Here is a 23,130-nt window from a genome sequence, read left to right on the forward strand (position 1 = left end):
ACCTGTGTCTCACTTGATCTCCCTGAAACATTTAACACTGCACTCTTCTCCTTTGGCCTCTGAAGTGCCTCTCTCCCCTGAGTCTCTTCCTGTCCCTTTTATCCGTCTGTCCTTCTTTGTCTCCATCATGCACCCCTCTTTTAATACCAAGATTAACTCTTGACATTCCCCAAGGTCTTTTCTTGGCCCTCTTCCCTTTTCCCTGTACTATTCCTGGATATTCGTTGTATCTATTTGATTCCCACATTCTCGCAGCTCACGGCTCACTCACGACTTTCTCTCTGACCAAATAAAATCTCCCTGCCACACCCTCTGATGACACCATGGACCACTCCTTCACAGCACTCACCTCTGATGTAGTTTTGCATTTATTTATGTGGTTGTTTGCTTAAGATATCGCCTTCAAATAGACTGAAATTCCATCTAGGCACTCTGTCCAACGATAACATGCTGTTTAAACAATTTATGGTATGCATACTTGACGAAATACCATACAACTAGTGAAAAAGCATCCCCCCAAAATGTAATGATTTGGAAAACTATTACCTTGTACATTAAATATTATAAAAGCATACTGCAAAGCAATACCTATAGTATGATCCCACTTTGCAAGTAAATATGTACATGTGTACAAAAACTCCTGGAAGAATAATCTGCTAAAGTATACATACTGGCATGGTGTAATTAAAAGAGATTTTTATTTTCTAAGCAACAGTAATAAGACTTACAAATGGGGGTTAATTTACAGGAAGATCTGTATGCTTAATGTTTCCCTGGGCCCATTTTTTTTTTTTTTTTGTAGCTGAGCCCCTAACTGCCAAACTGACTAGCTGTGTTCAAATTTGTTACTATATTAGTACAAACATATCCACACAGGTGTTAGAGATAAGCAGATTTTCTTTGCTTACCAGAAGAGAGAGAAGCATCAGTGTGTCATAAAGGTCCAGAGCTGTGGGCAAGGGCTTCCTAGCCATCTCCTGGTTCCTTTGAAGTAAGTCCTGCATCCATTCCACAAATATTTATTGCACAGCCCCAGCTGGGCACTGGAGGAAGAGGATCAAATTGGATGCATTCTCTTAGCATAAGGAAGGTACAGCCTAGTGAGGGAGTGAGACAGGTAAACAAAAGGCCAATAAGAGTTACAGGTGCTATAACAGAAGTCAGTGGGGGCACAAGGCAGTGATGGTCATTTCCCTGGAGGAGGAGATGATGAGCGAAGGGCCACTAGGAAGGTTCAGGGGTGACATAACAAGATTCACGTGTGTGTGGTACTCGACAGGTTTCAAAGGTGTCTTCACACTCTATTCTCTCTGCTTATATCCATCCACGTGACCAAGGTTGGTAGTATTATTCCCATTTCATTTGGCAGGTGAGTAAGTAACAGCTAAACCTTATAAAGCACTCACTAAGCATTTGACAAGTGTTAATCTCTCCTAATACCCATCACAACCCAAGGAGGCAGGAACCACTATTATGCTCCTTTTACAGATAGGGATTGAGACAGAGAGAGGTTAAGCAATTTGCCTGGCTCATCCGTGGAGAGACAGATTGAAAATACAGGCAGCGTGAGGCCAGGGACTAAGCCCTGGATGAGAACTCAATGCCGCCTCTCAGGAGTGCTTCTCTCAAGGCCAGGAGGAGGCTGGGAAGAGGCAAATCCTGCACAAACACCCAGATACTCTGTCTCAAAGCCCAGTGCTGTGGGGACTCCTCCCCAGTACAAAAACTCTCAGAGACTTTGAAAAACCTGGAAACGTTAGAAGGCAGAGGGAGGGAAGAAGCACACCAACTTTGACTGAAAGCCTATTTCCGTGCCAGGTGTGTACGGGGCACCTAACAAAGATTATCTCCTTTCGTCTTTATTACAACCCTGAAAGTCTGTACACGTGATTCTTCCCATCTGCGCCAAGGAGATCTGGTTTAAGACGAGGAGTGATTGGCAGCCCAGGTCCCACCCCTACAGGCAGTGCCCACTAGGTCAGGCCCTGCCGACCGACCCGGACAGCGGGTTCTTGTTCCTTCTCCACTCAGTACCCAGGAGGAAGCACTGCCACGGCCCACGTGGGCAGACGTCCCCCGCCCCCCGCCACGAAGGGCCCGTCACGTGCCCCACGTAGGAAACTAGAGATGAAGCCTGGTGTCCGCCCCGGAGGAGGTCACAGCATGGAAGAGTCTCCCCACCACTTGCCAGGCTCCGGGGAAGGGCACGGAGGTGGGAAGGGATCCTGACTGTCCCTTCAGCATCCGGTGGTCCCCCACCCCCTCCCACCTCAGAGCAGGAAACATCACGGCACAACAGCCTCTGCTCACGTTGCAGCAAGGCCGACGCCGGATGCCTGTGGCGCACTCTTGTTCATGGTCACGGTGAGTCTGGGGAGAGGGCATCTGGGCTACACCCGTGCCCAGCAGGGGGCACAGGCCGCCCGGGCGGATTCCTGTGCGCCAGGCCCGACTTCAGACACCCTCCTTTACTGGGCACCTCCCAGCTGGGCCCAGGGACCTCGCACGTACCCTCTCCTGCTTTGCAACCGGCCCCAGGAACTGCTGCGGGTATTTCACACACTGAGAGGGGAAAGAACCGTGTCCTCCCCCAGTGCCTTATGCACTCCACTTGCAGATCCTGTTGTGCACGTGATGAGAATATACTTAACCGGACGTGGAGGTAAATTGTGCAGCCTAGCATCGCAGGGGGAGGGGCTCAGCTATGTTATGGGTTATTTTGTCAGGAATCCCACCCAGGATGAGAATGCCACTGCCCCTGACTGAAGGAGCACGTCCGCCCAGCCAGCGACACAGGGCCACCCTCACCCCCGCACCCTCACCCAGACCCGAATGTTTTTATTTTTTTTTAACATCTTTATTGGAGTATAATTGCTTTACAACGTTGTGTTAGTTTCTGCTGTATAACAAAGTGAATCAGCTACATGTATACATATATCCCCATATCTCCTCCCTCTTGCGTCTCCCTCCCACCCTCCCTATCCCACCCCTCTAGGTGGACACAAAGCACCGAGCTGATCTCCCTGTGCTATGTGGCCACTTTCCACTAGCTATCTATTTTACATTTGGTAGTGTATATATGTCCATGCCGCTCTCTCACTTCATCCCAGCTTACCCTTCCCCCTCCCCGTGTCCTCAAGTCCATTCTGTATGTCTGCATCTTTATTCCTGTCCTGCCCCTAGGTTCTTCAGAATCTTTATTTTTTTAGATTCCATAAAAGACCTAACGTAAGGCCAGACACTATAAAACTCTTAGAGGAAAACATAAGCAGAACTCTCTGACATAAATCACAGCAAGATCCTTTTTGACCCACCTCCTAGAGAAATGGAAATAAAAACAAAAATAAATGGGACCTAATGAAACTTCAAAGCTTTTGCACAGCAAAGGAAACCATAAACAAGATGAAACGACAACCCTCAGAGTGGGAGAAAGTATTTGCAAATGAAGCAACTGACAAAGGATTAATCTCCAAAATAATACAAGCAGCTCATGCAGCTCAATATCATAAAAACAAACAACCCAATCCAAAAATGGGCAGAAGACCTACATAGACATTTCTCCAAAGAATATATACAGATTGCCAACCAACACATGAAAGGATGCTCAACATCGCTAATCATTAGAGAAATGTAAATCCAAACTACAATGAGATATCACCTCACACCAGTCAGAATGGCCATCATCAAAGAATCTACAAACAATAAATGTTGGAGAGGATGTGGAGAAAAGGAGCCCTCTTGCACTGTTGGTGGGACCGGAACGTTTTAACACGCACGTTTCAACACAGCGGTGGCTTGGGCTGCAAATGTTTCTCTCCTTTTCAAAAACAGGAGGAGTCGGCCAGACCGTAAGGAGATTTAGAAGAGAAGCCCGAAGGCGAACAGATTTTAGTCTTGGGACGCACAGTGCTCAGACTTGGCAATTCATTAGTTTAACTAGAAGTGAGGACTTCTGAAATTTCGAGGAACTCCACCCGGTGGGGGGGTTGCCACTTTCAGAGTGTTTCTCTGGCAGCACCCCAGCCTCGCCTGTGCCCCCCAGTAAATATAAGCGTGGTTCAAGCTCCATTCTGAAAAGAGTGCTGCTAGACCGCTCCAGACCCTTCAGCATCTCAACAAGGTACCCGTGTCCATTCAAATGGCTCCTGATCTGCTCCTTTAACAAGCTCTGTTATGTTCTATTGTTGACTTGAGATGTTAATGCATTAAGCATCTCCATTAAGCACTGCTCTGGAAACAAACGTTACTCTAAGTCATGCATGGTGCTGGATGCTTCACAGGTATTATTTGATTTCGTCATCATAAGAAGCTCCTTTTTCAGCCCTAGAAACAGGTTTAAAACCTTGCCCCAAGTTAACGCAGCCAGTAATTCTCTTGGTTAAATTTACTGAACAGTTCATTTTAGCGTAACTACAGACAATGCACGTATCATTCAATACACTGAAGGTTTCTTTCATTACCCCCAGCTACCCCCCAGTAGAGAACAGGGGCTCTCAGACTGTGGCCCGTCTTCTACTGACTCTCCTCACTTACTTTTTCGGTTTTTTTTGCGGTACGCGGGCCTCTCATTGTTGTGGCCTCTCCCGTCACGGAGCACAGGCTCCGGACACGCAGGCTCAGCGGCCATGGCTCACGGGCCCAGCCGCTCCGCGGCATGTGGGATCTTCCCGGACCGGGGCACGAACCCGTGTCCCCTGCATCGGCAGGCGGACTCTCAACCACTGCGCCACCAGGGAAGCCCCTCACTTACTTTTTTATCATCCCTAGTTCTAGTGGGGTCACCTCCCACCTGGTCTCCACCCTGGTGGCGCCACCTTCAAATACTGATCATTCAAGATGCACATAGGAAGGACTGAATCGCAAACAGCAACACGTCTGTGTTCCGGCCACTTCTTAGCCCCAGCTGCTCTACCCAACTTTGTCCAGTACTAGAATCAAGGGCACATGTCTTCACCACACATAGACTGCCTCTTGCTAGGTCTGCACACCTGTCTTCTGTGATAAATAGAGTATTTTATTCTCATCTTATAAATAATGAAATCGGGATTCAGGGAAGGCCCGTGATAGAGTACAAGCTGTGGAACCACAAAGACAGGGCTTTTAATTCCCACCCCCTTTCTTCCTGAGCAAGCTTGTACAAGTATTTAGATGTCTCCAGTCTCAGGTTCTTCCTCTGTAAAATGGGACTAATCTTCCAGGTCATTGAGAAAACTGAGTTAAACAGCACGAAAAATACAAATCCCTGCCAAGAAATAGGAGACAGAAGCAGTGCTAATAACAGGGCAGCCATGCAGCATCGGTGAAGGTAAAATGAGTTCCAGGCTGACTGAGCTTAATGACTGCAGGAAGCCTCGGGTCCAGAACCTCATTCTGAGTTCAAAGGGACCAGGAAACTGAAATCAGATTGTTAATACGAAATGAGTTTAAGAGGAGAGAGTGTCACCCCTCCTTTTAAAAAAGAAGACCACTCAACCCAGTCAATCAGTGAGTACATCCTGCATTCTCAGGCTCCCCAGGAGTAGAAGGAACATCCAGCTCCTGGTCTCAGATGCGTCGGGCTTTCCTGGGAGGCTAAACTCACATGGGGGTGACAACTGGAAAGGAAAGCTGAAATCTGCATGCTACAAAGGCAGGCTGGATGGGGAGTCAGGTGGGAGGGAGGTGAGGTTTGGACTTGGAGGTGAAGCTAGAGAGGGGGTCCAGTTTGGAAGTTTGTACTCAAGGTTGCCAAGAGTGAAAAATATCAGAAGGTGACCCCAATTCCTTAGACAAAAATAACAGTGAGAACTTTCGTTGACTGCCTTGTCCATGCAGAGAGTTCACTGGACTTTCTCATAATCCTGAAACTATTTTTACAGATCATAAAACTGAGACCCAAAGAGTGAAATCCCTTGACAGAGGGCAAACTACTAGTAAACAGCAAAGCTGGGAGTCAAACTCTGATCTCTTGTGTTCTCTCTATGGCGACAGAGCAAGGAGGCTTACACTGAGAAAATCTCAAAGATTAGTGGAGGAGACCTTGTCAAGTTGGAGAGGGAGTCTAACGGACTGCGAACAAGGGTAGATGAGAGCTGAGAGGGTGCTGCTAAGCTATGGCCCTGAAGTGTCGGACATGTGTCTCCCCTGGCCATTGGGCCCATGTTACTTGGGTGGGGAAGACAGCTTTAGTGACACAGTAGCTGGTCAGGAAGGATGCTTTTGAAGATCAGAGGAACGGGGATCTACAAATCCTGGAATGTTCAAGAAAAACATCCCGAAGAAGCTGGGGTGGGTCCCAGCTCACATCCTTCAGTGTTCCAAGACCTCCAGCCTCCTCCAAGCATTCGAGAGAGCACGTGGGGCTGTTTTATCTTCTTTTACTTCCAGCACTTCTATTTCACAAACTAGCACAATATCAAGATAACATTTTTCACCCCCTAACATAAGCTGCCTTTTTTGTAGACTTTACTGATCGTCTCAGTGTCCTCCAGGGTTTGGGGGAAATTGCAGGCACTATTGAAAATTAGTACACCCCTTTTAGGTGTAAATGAGGCATTATTTTGGTTGATAACTGTTGAGCATTTTCCATAAGCCAAGCACTGCACTGGGTACTAAGGATACAAAGTAAGATGCAAGTCACGGATTTTAGGGAACTCAGGAGCTAATGGCGAAGAGAGGATGAGAGAGAAAACTGGAACTCAGACTGCTAAGCTATTTGCACAAGGCACCACTCACCAGGAGCCAAGGAATTTGATGTCAGTTTACCCAGTAAGTCTATTTCTGGCACCTGATACGTAATGCGTAAATATGCTCACTAAAGCACAACTTTTAATCATTGAAAGCAATATATCTGCCCAAGAATTTGAACCATTAAATAATTTATAGTACGTCTATTCAGTAAAGAATCTTGCTTCTATTTTAAAAAATGATGCTTATAAGTTTTTTCTTAATACCAGGAGAAAATGCTTGTGTTATGTTAAATGAAAAAAAATAATAAATGACACTATGTTTAAAATATATATTTTAAAAAAACGACCGGAAGACAATAGCCAGGTGAGTAGTGACAAATGTTTAACAAGCAAAAAATTAAAAAGCCTTGGTTTGTAGTACGTGCCGATTACTGTGATGTAAATATTCCCACCATGACCTAGTTCAAGCTGCCAATGTGATGTCACTATGTCTTTGAACATGAAACGGGGAATAAAAGCACCCAGTTGGTTTTCCCAAGCTGGTCCCAGCCAGTTACAGCACTACTGGCCATAACCTTAAGATGTTGACAGTAGTTTGAATGATGCAATTATGGGCAATGTTATTTTTTATTTATACTTTCCAAATTTTTAGTACTGCACATCATGTTTGTAAAGCCCGTTTCTGCAGGGGAATGGCCTCTTAGCGAGTGTGGCCATTAGCTGAAGATCCGATTTGAGCAATACCGTTAGGCTTTTTCCTTGCACGCCAAACTAAATAAATTCTTGTGATCTGGTTTCACATTTCATTCAGTGAATAATGTCAGGGGCTCGAGTGAGCCAGAGAAGACAGACCATTCTTCGTCCTAATACCACCCACCCAGCAACCATGGAATGATGCAAGCAAGGAGCACCCCAATACCTGAGCAGGAAGACAGGGGTCATCACAAAATTAGCCTATAGCTAACTGAGACCCTTACCCGTGGTCCAGTGTGGTCAACCAAGACAAAACCTTTTTCTTGGGTTGTGCGATTTTTTTCTTAATGAAACTCAAACGCAGCATTAGCTTCTGAGACGTATAAGATCATATAAGTGACTCCTTAGGCAAGTTATTTATCTTCCCCAATCCTCAGTTTTCTCATCTGTAAAATGGGGACATTAGTACACACCAGTCACCATGTCACAGTTGTGAGGATCGAAGGAGATAGTAATCGTGAAATGCTTGATAGCACTTAATAGGAAATATGAATTCTTATTTGCCTTCTTTTGCTCACTCTACTACCTTAGGGAGGAAAAGAAAGGTCCAAAGAAATGTCCACCAACAGAAAAGGGATTAATGATAAATGAGAAGCTCATGGTCTCGCAAATAGCCCCAGAGGCTTCAGAGCGGCAGTAGCACACATGTTTCCTATCTGCAATGGCATGAAACCACACATTTGTGTTTTTGTAAAAGCCTCCAACAGCTTTGCCCTAAATACACAGCTATCGTATAGCAAGAAAAAAAAAAAAGGCTTTTTAGAAAGCCATATTTATTTTGCCTCTAAACCTGCAGCTCAGACAATAAGACATGATTTCAGAGTAGAAAAAACACAGGGTTCTTGCCTGAAATCATAAGACCTGCTTCCAACCATCACCTTCCTGCCAAGAGATAAGAATTTAATCAGAAAAGGTGGCAAATTGCTAAGCGCAATTCTGTGCAGCACACACACACGAAAGTATATACCTTGATTGAATTCACAGGACTACACTCCACTTTCGGAACAGAAGCGCTAATCTCTCACAACGCTAAGTGCAAACAGATTATCAGGGCGAAGAGTTTCAGATCCTCCAAAGGGCCAGCCGAGCTGGCTTGTGCTTTCTCACCTAGGAGGACGGTACTCATCAGTGTTGCTGCCACTAAAGGAGAGAAAACTGTGGCCTGCTCTGGAGCGGAAAGGGCGCGGTGCTCTCCGGCCTTCTGCCGATGCCACATTCCAACCAACAGGGCCCCATGGAGACACGACAACCAGCCTTCACTGGTTCTTTTGTCCTACTCTGACCAGAGTGTGGGCAGCAGATTGATTTCATGCTTAGATTTCATTTTTAACCCTTTTCTACATATTTAGCCATTTTTGTTCTATCCTGGGATTGGAAGGCACTGGGGATAAAAAAAAAAAAAAAAAAAAAGAAATGATTAAAAGCAAGCCAGTTGTGATGGTTAATTTTATGTGTCAGCTTGGCTAGATTATGGTGCCCAGTTTGGTCAAACACCAGTCTAGATGTTGCAGTGGAAGTATGTTTAGATGCGATTAACATTTAAATCAGTGAACTTTGAGTAAGGCAGCTCACCCTTCATCATGTGGATGGCCTCATCTTATCAGTGAAAGATCTTGAAAGGCAAAGACTGAGGTTTCTCAAAGAAGAAGGAATTCCACCTCCAGATTACAACGAAAAAATTCTGCCTGGTTTCCAGCCTTCAAATTCAAGACTTTTACCTGAATCTCCAACCTGCTGTGTGCCCTACAGTTTTGAGACTTGACAGCCCTCACAACTGCATGAACCAATTCTTTAAAGTCTCAATAGATACATACATACATACACAATACATACATGGCATAAATATGTGCATAGGTAGATAAAGATACATGATAGATACACACATAGATGCATAAATAGATAGATGTATCTATATGTCTATAGCAGTATCTGTAGATAATAATCCTATTGGTTCTGTTTTTCTGGAGAAGCCTTATTAATACACCAGCAAACACCCCTCTGTCCTCAAAGAGCAGCCAGTCCAGTGGGGGCAGAGGATTTGCTGGCAGAAGTAGGGAGGTCCTCGGCAGGTAAGTCTGAGCTGCAGAGGAACACAGATATGGCCCCTGCAGACTGGCCTGTTCATACTTCTCCCAGGAGCTCCATTTCCACGATTACCTCATGTCAAGGCCCTAGGTAGGTCTGAGGTCCGGTTCATGGGGTGACCGTGTCCCCAGACTTCTACCCCACCTCCCCAAGCAATCAGGAAGTGCTGGTCACTTTATTCCCCAAGCAAGGATGGGAATGAGAAGCAGGGCCTCCACAGCGGTAGAAGAGAGAGTGGGGATGCCAGACCATCCAGGCAAAGATCTGACTCTGTGAGCCCTGCCCTGTGGTGTTGCAAAGCTGCTCAGTGAATCCGGGCCAGATCCGAGTGAGGAGAAGGAAACAACTGAGAGAGAAGATCCAGTGAGAAGGTACGGCCTGGAGCAGTGGTTTTCAAACTTGAAGTTTGCAAAAGCATTGCTTCCAAGCTTGCTAGAAAATACAGATTCCAAAGCTGTAACGGGAAGATTTGGTGCAGAAGGTGTAGGATGGGGCTTAGAAAAGAGCTTTCAGGAACACACCCCAGGCGATTCTAGTACCGATGTCTCGGGGCCCACAAATGGAGGCTATTTCCTTGGCAAGCTAGACAATACACTGCTGAGAAGAGAGCGAATTCCCCCTTCGCCCTGCTCCACGCTTCAGTCCAGTCAGCTCCAGAGAAGCTGGATGCCGAGGATGGTCATGGGCAGGCAGGGGCAAAGCCATCCCAGCCTCCCAGCTCTTTCTGACTCAGCCAGCTAGGAGGAGAAGTTGTCAGGAGCAGGGACAGAAGACAGGGTCCTTGTCGCTCCTCAAGGGAGTGTTGGCTTAGCTTGAAACTTTGGGGAAGAAAAAAACTAATTCTCACCAGTTCCATGAGTCAAAGGCTAATGTGAGATAGAATCAGCATTGAACTGACGTTCGTTGTCCCTCCTCCATCAACAGAATTGTGATAAAGAAAACGTCATTAGTCAACACGAGGGGCTGGAGAAAAGGGACTCACCTCCTCCTTCCTCCTCAGTATTGGAGCAAAGGACTCTCTCGTGGCTGCAATCTTCTCCGTGGCAGCACCTGACCAGCTCCCTCCTCCTGGTCATGTTCAGTGTCTCACCCCTTCCTTCATTTCCATGAATGAGCTGTCTCCATATCACCCTGTTCCCTTTGCTGGCCCCTATCCCTGCTGACTTGCTTACAGCCTGCAGAGCCTTCCTCTCTGCCAGAAGCATCACCCAACCATCTTAATTACTCCTTCCTTTCTCCTCGGCCACCTGACCGGAGGCTGAAACACCACCTCTATTTCTCCATCAGTCATTTTAACTACTCCGCGGTTGCTCGTAAGTGTCCTCCGCTCTGTTCATCACTGAAGTACCCGGGGCTCCCTGAATAGCACATAAACCCAACCACACTTGGGGATGAAGGATATTGTAGCATTCCGCTTTATACCCTTTATCTATAATACGAACGCTCAAAATTACAAAGGGCGAAGCTGGAGGGGAGAGAGAGAGCCAGGGAGAGTTGGTTGATTTCAGGATGGTTTTAGGCAGTGTAGCTTCGGGAAAGATGAGGGGAGTGCATGTGCGTCTGTTTGGAGGAGGGGAGATGGGAGCTGCATGAGGGGTTAGGGGACCAGGCGAGGGTGCACCAAAGCTTGGTAGCAAGGAGTCTGCACAGGCAGTGCTAAAGCCCACCGCGTCGTGTTTGGAAGATGGGATTGGGGTTGTTCGGGAGAAGATTCGTGTCGCAGGGTTTCCTGCCATAGCTAACAACCCAAACTCAGTGAGTCGATAAGATGGATGGCAGCCTCCTGCTTAGGAGCTAGGTTACTCTGTGTGTCCATAGTCACCAGGCATCTGAGAGGCAGTCATGACGGAGCTTACCGGCAAACGTGCGTGATGAAAGCAGCTGTTGGACCCAAATAGGTGGAGACATAAAAGTCTTCATAACCTGACAGACTTTCTGGCAAACCCTCACAGCAAAGATAAATATAACGGGGAAGTATCCGAGGCATTGCTACCACAGAAGGAGCACTGCCTGCCATCGTTGCCTCCTCCAACAGTGTGTTAGAGGTCCTAGATAACCCAACAGGCGAAAATAAGAAAAGAAAAACAGCTAAGGTATAAGAATTGAAAATAAGGCAAGAACAAAAAAACTATACCAGGACTCCCCTGGTGGTCCAGTGGTTAAGACTCTGCGCTTCCACTGCCAGGGCGCGCTCAGTCCCTGGTTGGGGAATTAAAATCCCACATGCTGCCTGGCGTGGCAGAAAAGAAAAAAACAAACAAAAAAACCTATACCTATTTACAAACAATGCCATTGTCTGGGGAAGTAGGCTGAAAAACGCTGCCCCCCAAGATGCCCACTTCCTATTCCCCAGAACCGCTGAATGTTACCTTTTATGGCAAAAGGGACTTTGTCAATGTGACTCATTAAAAAAGTTTGAGATGGGGACATTATCCCCATCTCAAATGGGGATAAGAGGGAGGCATGAACAAGTGTAACAAATCCGTAAAAGAGCTCAGAAAAATCCAGCAAAAGATGTACAGGATTTTTATTAAGCAAAATTGTAAAAATATGTGCAAGGACATGAAAGAAGACCTTTATAAATGGATATCTCTACCATGCTTATTATAAAGATCACCATCATAAAGAAGGCGTTTTCCTCAAATTAATCTGTACGTTTAACACATGAATTTCAACAAGGTTTTGGAGTGGGGTTTTTTGGAGGGGGCTGGGGGTTGTTTTATTTTGTTTTGTTTTTGTAGAACTTGGTAAGCTAACCCTAAAATCCAAAAGGAAGAGTGGGCAGGAAAGGGTTAACGCAGCAGCCCTAGGTTGCTCAAATCCCACACATTCCAGAGAAAGGCTTCTCTTCTGGACTGGTTAGCCAGCTCCTGGGAAATACCCCTGAGCCCTCGGAATATTCTGCCTGATTAGACTGCTTTTGTGTGCTTGAGGCCACGGGTCATGCTGTGCTACTCTGGCCTGATAAGATCATCCTGAGAATGTGATTTATGGTGACGACTTTTTCTCTCAGAGCTAGAGGGGGGTTACTCAGAAGGGTCTGAAATCCGAGGAGCTGAGGTCAGTCATGCAGGTTGCTGCGTCTACCTGACAGACCCCCCAATAAAAGCCTGCATAGATTCAGGTGTGCCCCCCAGGTCGTGACACATACATGCGATGTCACACATTGCTGCTGGGAGGACTATGTGTCCCCATGTGACTCCGCTGGAAGCTTGCACCTCATTTCTCGTACACTTTGCCCCATGTCCCTTTTCTGTCTGATGATTTTGATCTGCAGCCTTTTGCTGCAATAAACCGTAGCTTTGAGTACAACATTCTGAGTCCCGTGAGTCCTCCTAGCAAATCAACAAGCCTGAGGGTGGTCTTGGAAACTCCTGTCACAAAGAGCAAAGCACTGGGAATAGCTGAACCCATTGTGAAGAAAATCGATAAGTTTGGGAGTAGTGGGTTACTACACTTACCAGACTGAGGCTCGTTATAAGACTACACCAATTAAACTAGGAGGTGCTGGAACAGATGGACAAGTGGAACGGAATGGAGACCATAGACACAGGCCTGTATAGAAGCTTGAAAGATGAACACAAATGGGGAGGGGGTGTTATTAACTACTCAGTAAATGGTGATTTTAAAAAGGAGGTCCCTAGCTGTCACCATATTTGAAAAATATGGAGCCTACATTCTAACTGGGTTGGGGAAGATGATAAACCATCGACATGATAAATAAGCAAATGTACAGTACATTAAGAGGTAATCAGGTGCTCTGAGGAGTAAAGAAAAAAGGCAGAGAGGTCAAAAATGATTGATACGGGCAGGCTGCATTTCTAAACGGGGAGCGAGCGTAGCCCTCGCTGAGAATGGTCTTAGTCTGTCCTGGCTGCTATGACAAAATACCACAGACTCAGTGGCTTATGCAACAGAAATTTGTTTCTCACAGCTCTGGAGGCTAGAACTCCAAGGTCAAGGCACCAGTGTGGTCACATTCTCGTGAGGGTCTTCTTCCTGGCTCCATCCTCACATGGCAGAAGGGGCTAGGGATCTCTCTGGAGCTTCTTTTATAAAGATACCAATCCCATACACGAGGGTAGAAACTCCCAAAAGCCCTACCTCCTAATACTACCATCTTTGGGGGTTAGGATTTCAATGTATGAGTTTTGGAGAGACACAAACATTCAGTCCATAGAAGGAATATTTAAGGAGGTGAAGGCATTAGTCATGCAGCTAAGTAGAGAAAAAGCATTCCAGATAGAGGAGACAGTCAACAGTTCACATGTGAGAAAACTGAGCCTGGGGAAGGTTAAGAAACTAGCATAATTTTACATAATTAAACAGCTGAGTATGGATTCAGCCCTAGGTCTCGCCAACACTAAAGTCTATGGTCCTTCAGTTACACTGTTTAAAATTATTTTAAAATGTTCTTAAAATTCATAGCAAGGATTTCTTACCCAAAAGTCAAAATATTTTCGAAACATATCTAATAGTCATCCTCAGATTTGACTCTCAGTAACTTTCCACCCTTCTTTTCCACCAACCCATTCCCAATGCTCTGGCACCCACGCCTCAGCCTCACCAAATCCTCACTCTTCCCCCACACACCACACATTTTCAGGCCTCAGTTTCTTTCCTGTTGGCCCTTCATTTTGCAATGTACTACCCCTGCTGGTGAACTAATGCCCCACGGTCTTTTCAAGTGGTATTTTCTTCATGAAAATTTCCCCAGCTTCCAAAGAAAAGACATGGCTCCCTCCTCAACACTCCCATACAAATTCAGTCACAGAGAAGCCACATTGTGTGGCCTGTGTTTGTCTGTCTGTTTCTCGCTCCAGCCTGTGGACCGTAGACGACCCAGTCAGTATCTGAGTCATCTTTCTCCCCACACACACCACAAGATAGAAGGCCTCAGTAGGTGTTAAATAAATGTATGGCAAGTGGGAAATGAGTGAAATATTAATGATGATGAAAACCAAAACATCATGAAGTAAATTGTAATGTTCAACAGGAACTATCGTAAATGGTAATAAAACCTAACATCTACAATTGATATAAAACAATGTACCATCCAATGAGTATGTTCCGGATTTATTACATATTACATAAATAAAGGAAGACGTCAAAAAGGCGAATAATTACAGCCAGGCTACGTGCAGAGCCTGTTAATTTGTTATATTTGTTGGAAGAGTGTCTCCATGTAAACACACTTTTTCAGAAACATGCTTCACGGAACTGGTGAGCTATAAACAGGCCTTGAAAGTTAAACTCTGAAAATTGGGTGATCTCACTGAGTCCAGATTTATATAAGACTTCCATTCATGATGGAACTCATCCTTCTGCCTCTAGGAATGTTTACTTAATAATTTTAAAGACTCCTGCTTCAAATCTAAGCACTCTTAAACCACATTAATCCATGCATACTAATTACATATTTCTTTACAAAAAAAAGAGATAGAAATTAAAGTTTCCCTTTTGCAGTATTCACAGATAAAATATTTGTTAATCAAACGAGTAGGGGTAATACTATCACGGGAAGAATCTAAAACCTTTAAGTAATCTCCCACTTTCTTGCTTAAGTGCACTTGCTCTATGCAATACGGTAGCTACTAGTGGCAGGTGGTCAATGGTCGCCTGAAATGTGGCTAGTACAACTAAGGAATTGAATTGTCAATTTGATTGGGTTTCGATTAATTAAAAATTAAATTTAAATAGCCACACTTAAGTGTAGCCAGTCACCACCATATTGGACAGAGCAAATACAGAATATATCCATCCCCTCCGAAAGTTCTACTGGAGAGCATTGCTTGTACTGTGCTGTAGATGGCCAAAATACAATACATACAAATGAAATTAACAAACAGCGACCGGTTCATCAAAATACAAACTTTGACATGATGGCTTACAAAAAGGAAGAGTGTTCCCTGCCTTCAAAGAGACAAATGTGTAAACAGTAAAATAGAGGGTCATCCCTAGTGCAGGTGCGCACAAAAATTACATGGAAGAAAGGTTGACTATATCTACTAGATCAAGGAAAGCTTCAGCAGAAGACGTGCTATTAGAACCAATTCATATAGGAGAGAAAAATCTGAACAAGAGACAGGGTGGGAGTTGAGAACCATCAAGCCGAGAAAACAACCATGGGGGAAGGCACAGAAAAGCATCCGGAAAGGTCATGATGTCGGGTGGCCGGCTCACTGCTTGGTGAGGCTAGAATGTACAAAGAGAGTGGAGAAGGGGCAAGTTACAGCTGAGCGAGGAAGCATGAAAGCCTGGGAAACCATGTGAGGGATTTCAGAACGGTCCCTGGGGACAGAGGGGATTGGATTCCGTTTCAAGTAGAAAGGCGACATAGATGGATCTGTGTTCTGGAAAGGTCATTCTGGCTGTGGAGAGGAAAATGGACAGGATGGAGATAGATGAGAGATGAGGAGACCCAGGAGGAGGCTCTGGACATAAAGCAGAAGAGAGACGACCAAGCTGCGCGAGGGCAGAGCAGGTGAGGCTGGAAAGGAAGCAAGGGAGGCGGGCGTTCTTTATTCACAATGGATGAATAATTATTTTTTTAAGTTTTTTTTAAAAAAAAAATACAGCAAGTGTGAGACGTGTGATCATTCTGACATCCCAATAACATATGTTACAAGAAAAGGTGTTGCAGCGATTTTTATGATGGGCTCTGATGAAAGCTCACAGAAACCACTTCAAAATGCTGAGCACGCAGCCAACCTGAGAAAGCCCACTGCTGGTGCTGAGATCAGGCAGCCAGCGCGGCAATGGAGTTATGGATTCCTCAAGATGAAAGGAGATACCAGCCATGACCGGGGAACAAGACATGGGGCAAAGGCAGCTGGTAGCACTTTGTTTTGGCTGCCCTAGCAAACCAATACATAGATATACTACAAAAATCACAATTTTCAGATGATTTCCTACCACTAATGCTTGAATTTGAACATGGACTTGCTGTGGAAACTCATGCTTTAACATTACCCTACATGGTTTCCCCTTTTGCAAAGCAGGTTCGGTTTTAGGCATATGTTGTGAAATTATTATTTTTTGAAGTAAGGTTGCATGAAGATATTATCCCTGGAGTGAGTTCCAGTTTCATCTTCCGTCTCCAAGTGGTTTCCTGATCCCCAGTCAAAATCAGTACTTTTTTCCAAACACAATAAACACCAGCTATGCCATGAACTTAACTGCAGCTCTAGCTATGGTTTATTAAATTTGCTTTCCTATGACCAAAACAAAGAAATATAGAAAGGAAAGAAGACTTAGAGCCCTCATATACACCCTTCTCCATCTACTACATTAGTAATTATAATTTTTTCCAGTGTATCCAGACAGAATTTGGGGGTTGGTGTGGGAACAAATAGGAAGAAAGTGGGGTAATGGTGGAAAGGACATAAAGTTGGATCAGGCTGAATTGTGGATAGGGAACCACTATCCACAGAGATTCCAGGTTTAATGTTGTAGTCTGGGAAGGCTAGAAAAGACTTTGTTCTGTTCACTGGTTGGCTGAAACATGGACTAAAGGTGGCCTATACTAAGTGAAGTTGAAATGCCAGAACCACCTTGGTTACCACACAAATACTACACAAATTTTGTTTATTAAGGTCATCTGAATCAATATTTTTGTGCTTCCGTTTTTAAATTACAGTAAGTCCCCTACATACGAACGAGTTCCGTTCCGAGAGCACGTTCTGAAGTCCAATTTGTTCATAAGTCCAACAAAGTTAGCCTAGGTACCCGAATGGCTTTATAGTACTGTACTGTAATAGGTTTATAATACTTTTCACACAAGTAATACATAAAAAACAAACACAAAAAATAAAACATTTTTAATCTTACAGAACGGTACCTTGAAAAGTACAGCAGTACAGCACAACAGCTGGCATACAGGGGCTGGAATCAAGTGAACAGGCAAGAAGAATCACTGACTGGAGGAGGGAGAGGAGGTGGGAGATGGTAGAGCTGAGGGATCGTCAGCAACGGTAGACGGAGGGCAAGCTGCAATTTCACTCACGCCTGACGTTGATGGAACGCACATTCACATCTTTGAAAGCTCGCAACTTGAGGGTTCGCATGTAGGGGACTTACTGTACAGAGAATCTGTGATTTCAAAAAGTTCTAAAACCCTAGGCTAGATAAAACCAGGTTATGCAGAGTAGTTTTACAGTGGTCATGAAAGCAAAGACTTATTGGTGCAATTTTCTAAACTCTTTAAAGAAAGTCCCTGCTCCCAACCAACATTAATAGAGGGAAGCCCGTCATCCTCCAGGTCTAAGAGTTACGCTAATTCATGAAGCAATTATGGCTCTTCTAGGCACTCCCAGGGGCATTTGGAGTCGGCAAAGTATCAGACAGAAATTATCTTCTATATCCTCCCATGGCAGAGGGCTGCCAGGTCCCTCCTCTTCTCTGGACTCCACCTCAACTGAGAAGAGTAGGATCGTCCACCTGTGTCTCTATCTTCTGTGCTCAAGTCCACCTGGGCTGCCCCAGGGACCACCACCATCCAGGGTCAACCACATATCAGAGTGGTAATAGTGGCCCAACCTCCAACATCTCCTGTGAGTTTGTCTCGCCCAAGAACATTCTGTACAGCATCAGGAGCCCATTCTCTCTTCTCTCTCTTCTCTCATGGCCTTCATTGCCCATGGCTCTGCAGGGATTGTGGCCTGCTTGGAAACAAAGACCTAAACCCCAGTGTGTGGGCCCCGCACATATCATTCCTCACAGCCCAGACCAAGCCCACAGATGGATGGATGAGGGAACAAAAGTTCCCAGAGGCTGGAGAGCTGCCAGGGGCCACTACTGCAGCACAACAGTCATCTTCCTGAGGAAAACCTTGGAGAGAGGGGAGCAGCTCATGTTCGGGAGGATGGAATCTAGGCCGTGCCTCTGGATTTCTTTCTAGAGACAAGCGTAAGGACGGGAGGGTGAGGAGAGTACATTCTGATTCCAGGAAATGTGGTTGAGACGGCTCCCTCCCTGCCCAGCCCCAGGGTGCTCTCTCAGGCCTAAGCTGGTTCTCACACCCTTGGTTTCTTCTCAGCCCCAGGCCCCGGGAGGCCTCAATCTGCTTCGCCTCCCACAGTGTGGCCTGAGGGATGTCTCCTTCCAGGCCTGCTCTGCTGTCAGGTGTCAGGTTGGTCCCGTTACTCTGCTCTCTGTTGCCTCTGAAGATGCACCTACAGGCCTTCGCATTGGAAGGTCCTAGAGCTGCAGCCAGCAAGGGACAGGACGGGAGAGTCACAGACGTAGGACTCTGAGAATTCATGGCTTTCGTGGTTGCAGGCCAGGTGTCATGGAAGGCCATGGGGCATACCCTAAAACTCTGCTGCTTTGTTCTTCTTCCTAGAAGGGGTGTACCAGCCCTCCTTGTGCCCTGCCAGGGAGGACCAGACCGGTACCACATGGTGAGGCCAAGGGATGGAGGTCCAGGAGCTCACAGAGCAGGATGTGTAGCAGAACAGGGAATGCTGGTGGCGGAAAGTCGTATCCAGGGTGAGATGTTGCCAGACAACTTACCTCGGCAGAGACTCAAGCTCATGGGGAAAATTCAGAGACTTGTTCACTGGAGAAGAAGCACCAGGAGGGTCTTGGTCACAGAGAATAAAGGAAAAGCTCTGTTTGCAGACATTCTCTCATTCATGCATTCATTCAGCAAACATTTCTGAGCGCTCCGCTATGCGAGGGTGGGTCTGAGGACCCAGAGAGCAATTAGATTTAGTCCTTGTCTTGCAGGGGTCTCATTCCCATAAGGAAGACAACTGATTGGAAAACAAAGGTGTAAGTCAAAAGTCAAAAGCCCCCCATACTTATCCCATCCCTCAACGTAAAAATGTTGGCACACATTTATTCAGAAGTTGTTCTGGGATTATACAAAAGAAAACAGAACAGAAAGCACCAGAAGCACACCTGGCAGGCTGCACAGCCCCATGTCTGGAGGGATGTGCACAGCGGCGTTTCCAGGTGACCAGTGCTGGATCGGGGAGAGCTGGTGAGCCCTGAGGATGCAGTGGAAGCAGGGGGAGACACAGGCTCCAAGCGGGTGGCGGGATGCTGCTGCGGGGCTGGGTCGCCTAGCCCCCCCCGTCAGGTTCCCTCTGGGCCCCCCAGGTCTGGACAGTGCCCTGCACCAGCGAGGCTCGGTCTGCAGAGGACGGGACAGCGCATTGGAGCCCCGAGGGACATCACTCACACACTGTTCTGAGCCCAGGGCTGCCTCGGGGGAAGGCAGTGACGGAAGTGATGTTCGTTGCAGAGCACTGGGAAACGGACACAGACAAGGAGCAGAGGGTCCAGGTCTCATGATGAGTCGGGCGGAGGTGGACAGGAGCGCCGTGCAAGGGTCTCTCCTCCAGGCATGGACAGAGGTTTACACTGCATCCCACACCTCCCATATGCTTCGCTGGGGCCTCCTGTAGAGGGAGACGGGAGAAAGCAGCCCCCGCAGAGCCTCACGGAGCCCACGTCAGCCTAGGACAGCTCCTGGGACAGCTTGGCCGTCCTTCCCAAGCACAGGGAATAGAAACCATCTGGGACCAATGAGGGGCAGCGGCCTGGGGAACCAGCTTGGCCTTTGGATTTGATCCCAGTTTACTCAGCACCTCTCAGCTGGATGGTCTGAGTCCCAACCCCTCTACCTGCAGCTTCCTCTTCAATAAGATGGAGATCGTAAGACCTTTCTCCTGGATTTTTGTGAGAATAAGTGAGGGCATTTATATAAAATGCTCAGCCCAGGGCTGTCATCTAATAAAAACGATGACAGGGACGTTCACGATCATGGTGCACTGGGCATTGCTTTAAGCACTTTGTGTGTCACCTTATTCATTCCTCCTAACAGTTCTAGGAGATAGATATTATTATTATCTCCATATTTGGACACGAAGGTACAGAGAGGATAAGTATAACCTCTTTGTTGCCCAAAGTTACAACACGAGAAGGGAGGTGAAGCTGGAATTTGAACCCAGGCCATCTGAGCCCACTGTCTATGGCCTCAGTCACGTGTGCACAGCTCAGTAACTGGCAGAAGTGGCGATGGTCTTATTGTTTTGCCAACCTTGTAAGGTTATTGTGAGAATTAGAAATAAAACATAGAACGTTCCTAGAAAAGTCTGTAGGTATCCAAAACCTAGTAATGAATAATTAGCACTACTACCACAATTATTACCATTCTAACTAAGGCCAGTGGAAAGTGTGCACATTGACCCCCTTATTAAGTTCCTGTATGTTATCTATTGCTGCAATAATGCTATATAGCAAGTCCAGTAAGCCCCCTACATATGAACCTTCAAGTTTCAAACTTTCAAAGATGCAAACGTGCATTTGCATATCCAATCATGTAAGTTAGTTCACGTATCTGGCGTACATTGTCACATGTGTGTATCCTCTACGTGCCGTTGTGCTTTTGTGTAGTTTACTGTACAGTACTATATAGGGTACGGTAGTACATTATCTTTATTTCAAGCCCAGGATGTCCAGAAGTAAGTGTAAAAGCAGTGGTGATGCAGCTGGTACTGTATTGTGCTTTTCAAGGTACTGAACTGTAAGATTAAAAATGTATTCTTGGGCTTCCCTGGTGGCGCAGTGGTTGAGAGTCTGCCCGCTAATGCAGGGGACACAGGTTCGAGCCCTGGTCTGGGAGGATCCCACATGCCGCGGAGCAACTAAGCCCGTGAGCCACAACTACTGAGCCTGTGCGTCTGGAGCTTGTGCTCCACAACAGGAGAGGCCGCGATAGTCAGAGGCCCGCTCACCACGATGAAGAGTGGCCCCCCTTGCCACAACTAGAGAAAGCCCTCGCACAGAAACGAAGACGCAGCACAGCAAAAATAAATTAATTAATAAACTCCTACCCCCAACATCTTCTTTAAAAAAAATGTATTCTTTATTTTTTTCTGTTTGTTTTTTATGTATTATTTGTGTGAAAAGTATTATAAACCTGTACAGTAGCCGATTGTGTTAGTTGGGTACCTAGGCTAAGTTTGTTGGACTTATGAACCAACTGGACTTATGAACGCACTCTGGGAACAGAACTCGTTCATATGTAGGGGACTTACTATACCCACAAAACTGCAGTGGCATGCAGCAACAAATTCAGTGCACAGTCTGTGGGGTTCGGGAGCATGAGCTGTGTTCAGTTATGTTAACTGGCCTCACTCACGTGGCCTGGGTTGGCCAGATGTCAGCTGGTCCTGGAAGGCCTTGGTTAGAATCTCCAAGGAAACTGTGCTCTGCTCTGCTTATCTTTCAGCCCAAAGCAGACTAGCCCAGGCACGTTCTTGTGGTGATGACAGGAGGGCAAGACCAGTAAACCCACCTGAGTGAGGGCTTTTGAAGCTTCAGTCTGCATCTCATTTGCTAAACCCCAGGGGCCAAAGCAAATCACATGGCCAAGCCAAAAGCCAGGTGGGAGGGCCCTCCACAGTTACAGGGAAAAGTTTGTGGATGAGGAAGGGTAAAAAAAATCTATTATAGTGCTCAATTTGGCAGCACATATACTAAAATTGGAATGATACAGAGGAGATTAGCATGGCTCCTGTGCAAGGATGACACGCAAATTTGTGAAGTGTTCCATATTTTTGTTAATATACAGAAATCTGTTGCATTTCTATTCACTAACAGTGAACTCTCAGAAAGAAAAATTAAGAAAACAATCCCACTTACAATTGCATCAAAAAGAATAAAATACCTAGGAATAAAGCTAACCAAGACAATAAGTGACCTGTACTCTGAAAACTATCAGACACTAATGAAAGAAATTGAAGATGACACAAATAGAAAGATACAGCATGCTCGTGAATTGGGAAAATTAATATTGTTAAAATGACCATACTACCCAAGGCAATCTACAGATTCAGTGCAATCCCTATCAAAATACCAATGGCGTTTTTCACAGAGCTAGAACAAATAATTCTAAAATTTGTAAGAAAACACAGAAGACCCCAAAGAGCGAAAACAATCTTGAGAAAGAACAAAGATGGAAGAGTCACACTCCTTGATTTCAAACTATACTACAAAGCTATAGTCATCAAAACAGTATAGTACTGGAACAAAAAGACATATAGATTGATGGAAAAGAATAGAGAGCCCAGAAATGAATCCACACTTACATGGTCAGTTAGTCTATGACAAAGAAGGCAAGAATATACCATGGGGAAAAGACAGCCTCTTCAATAAATGGGCAGCAACATGCAAAAGAATCAAACTGGACTACTTTCTCACATCATATATAAAAATAACTTCAAATGGATTAAAGACTCAGTTGTAAGAACTGAAACCATAAAACTCCTAGAAGAAAACATAGGCAGTATACTCTTTGGCACTGGCCTTAGCAATTTTTTCCTTTTTTTTTTTTTTTGGATCTGTCTGCTCAGGAAAGGGAAACAAAAGCAAAAGTAAACAAATGGGACTACATTAAACTAAAAAGGAAATGATCAACAAAATGAAAAGGCAGTCTACTGAATGGGAGAAGATATTTGCAAACAATATATCTGATAAGGGATTAATATCCAAAATATACAAAGAACCCATACAACTCAACCTTGACAAAGCAAACAACCCAATTTAAAAATGGACAGAGAACCTGAATAGACATTGTTACAAAGAAGACATACAGATGACCAATAATCATCAG

General features: G+C 45.6%; 1 non-coding gene across 1 annotated transcript; it reads left to right on the plus strand.

The window, feature by feature from the left end:
- Nucleotides 1-21,970: 21,970 nt before the first annotated feature.
- On the plus strand, nucleotides 21,971-22,077 carry LOC114901169. The gene has a single exon (XR_003795050.1). It is a non-coding gene; the product is annotated as a U6 spliceosomal RNA (small nuclear RNA).
- The last annotated feature ends 1,053 nt before the right edge of the window (nucleotides 22,078-23,130 follow it).

This window comes from Monodon monoceros, unplaced genomic scaffold, assembly GCF_005190385.1.
Source record: "Monodon monoceros isolate NGI ecotype Baffin Bay Population unplaced genomic scaffold, NGI_Narwhal_1 Super_Scaffold_19, whole genome shotgun sequence".
Lineage (NCBI taxonomy): Eukaryota > Metazoa > Chordata > Mammalia > Artiodactyla > Monodontidae > Monodon > Monodon monoceros.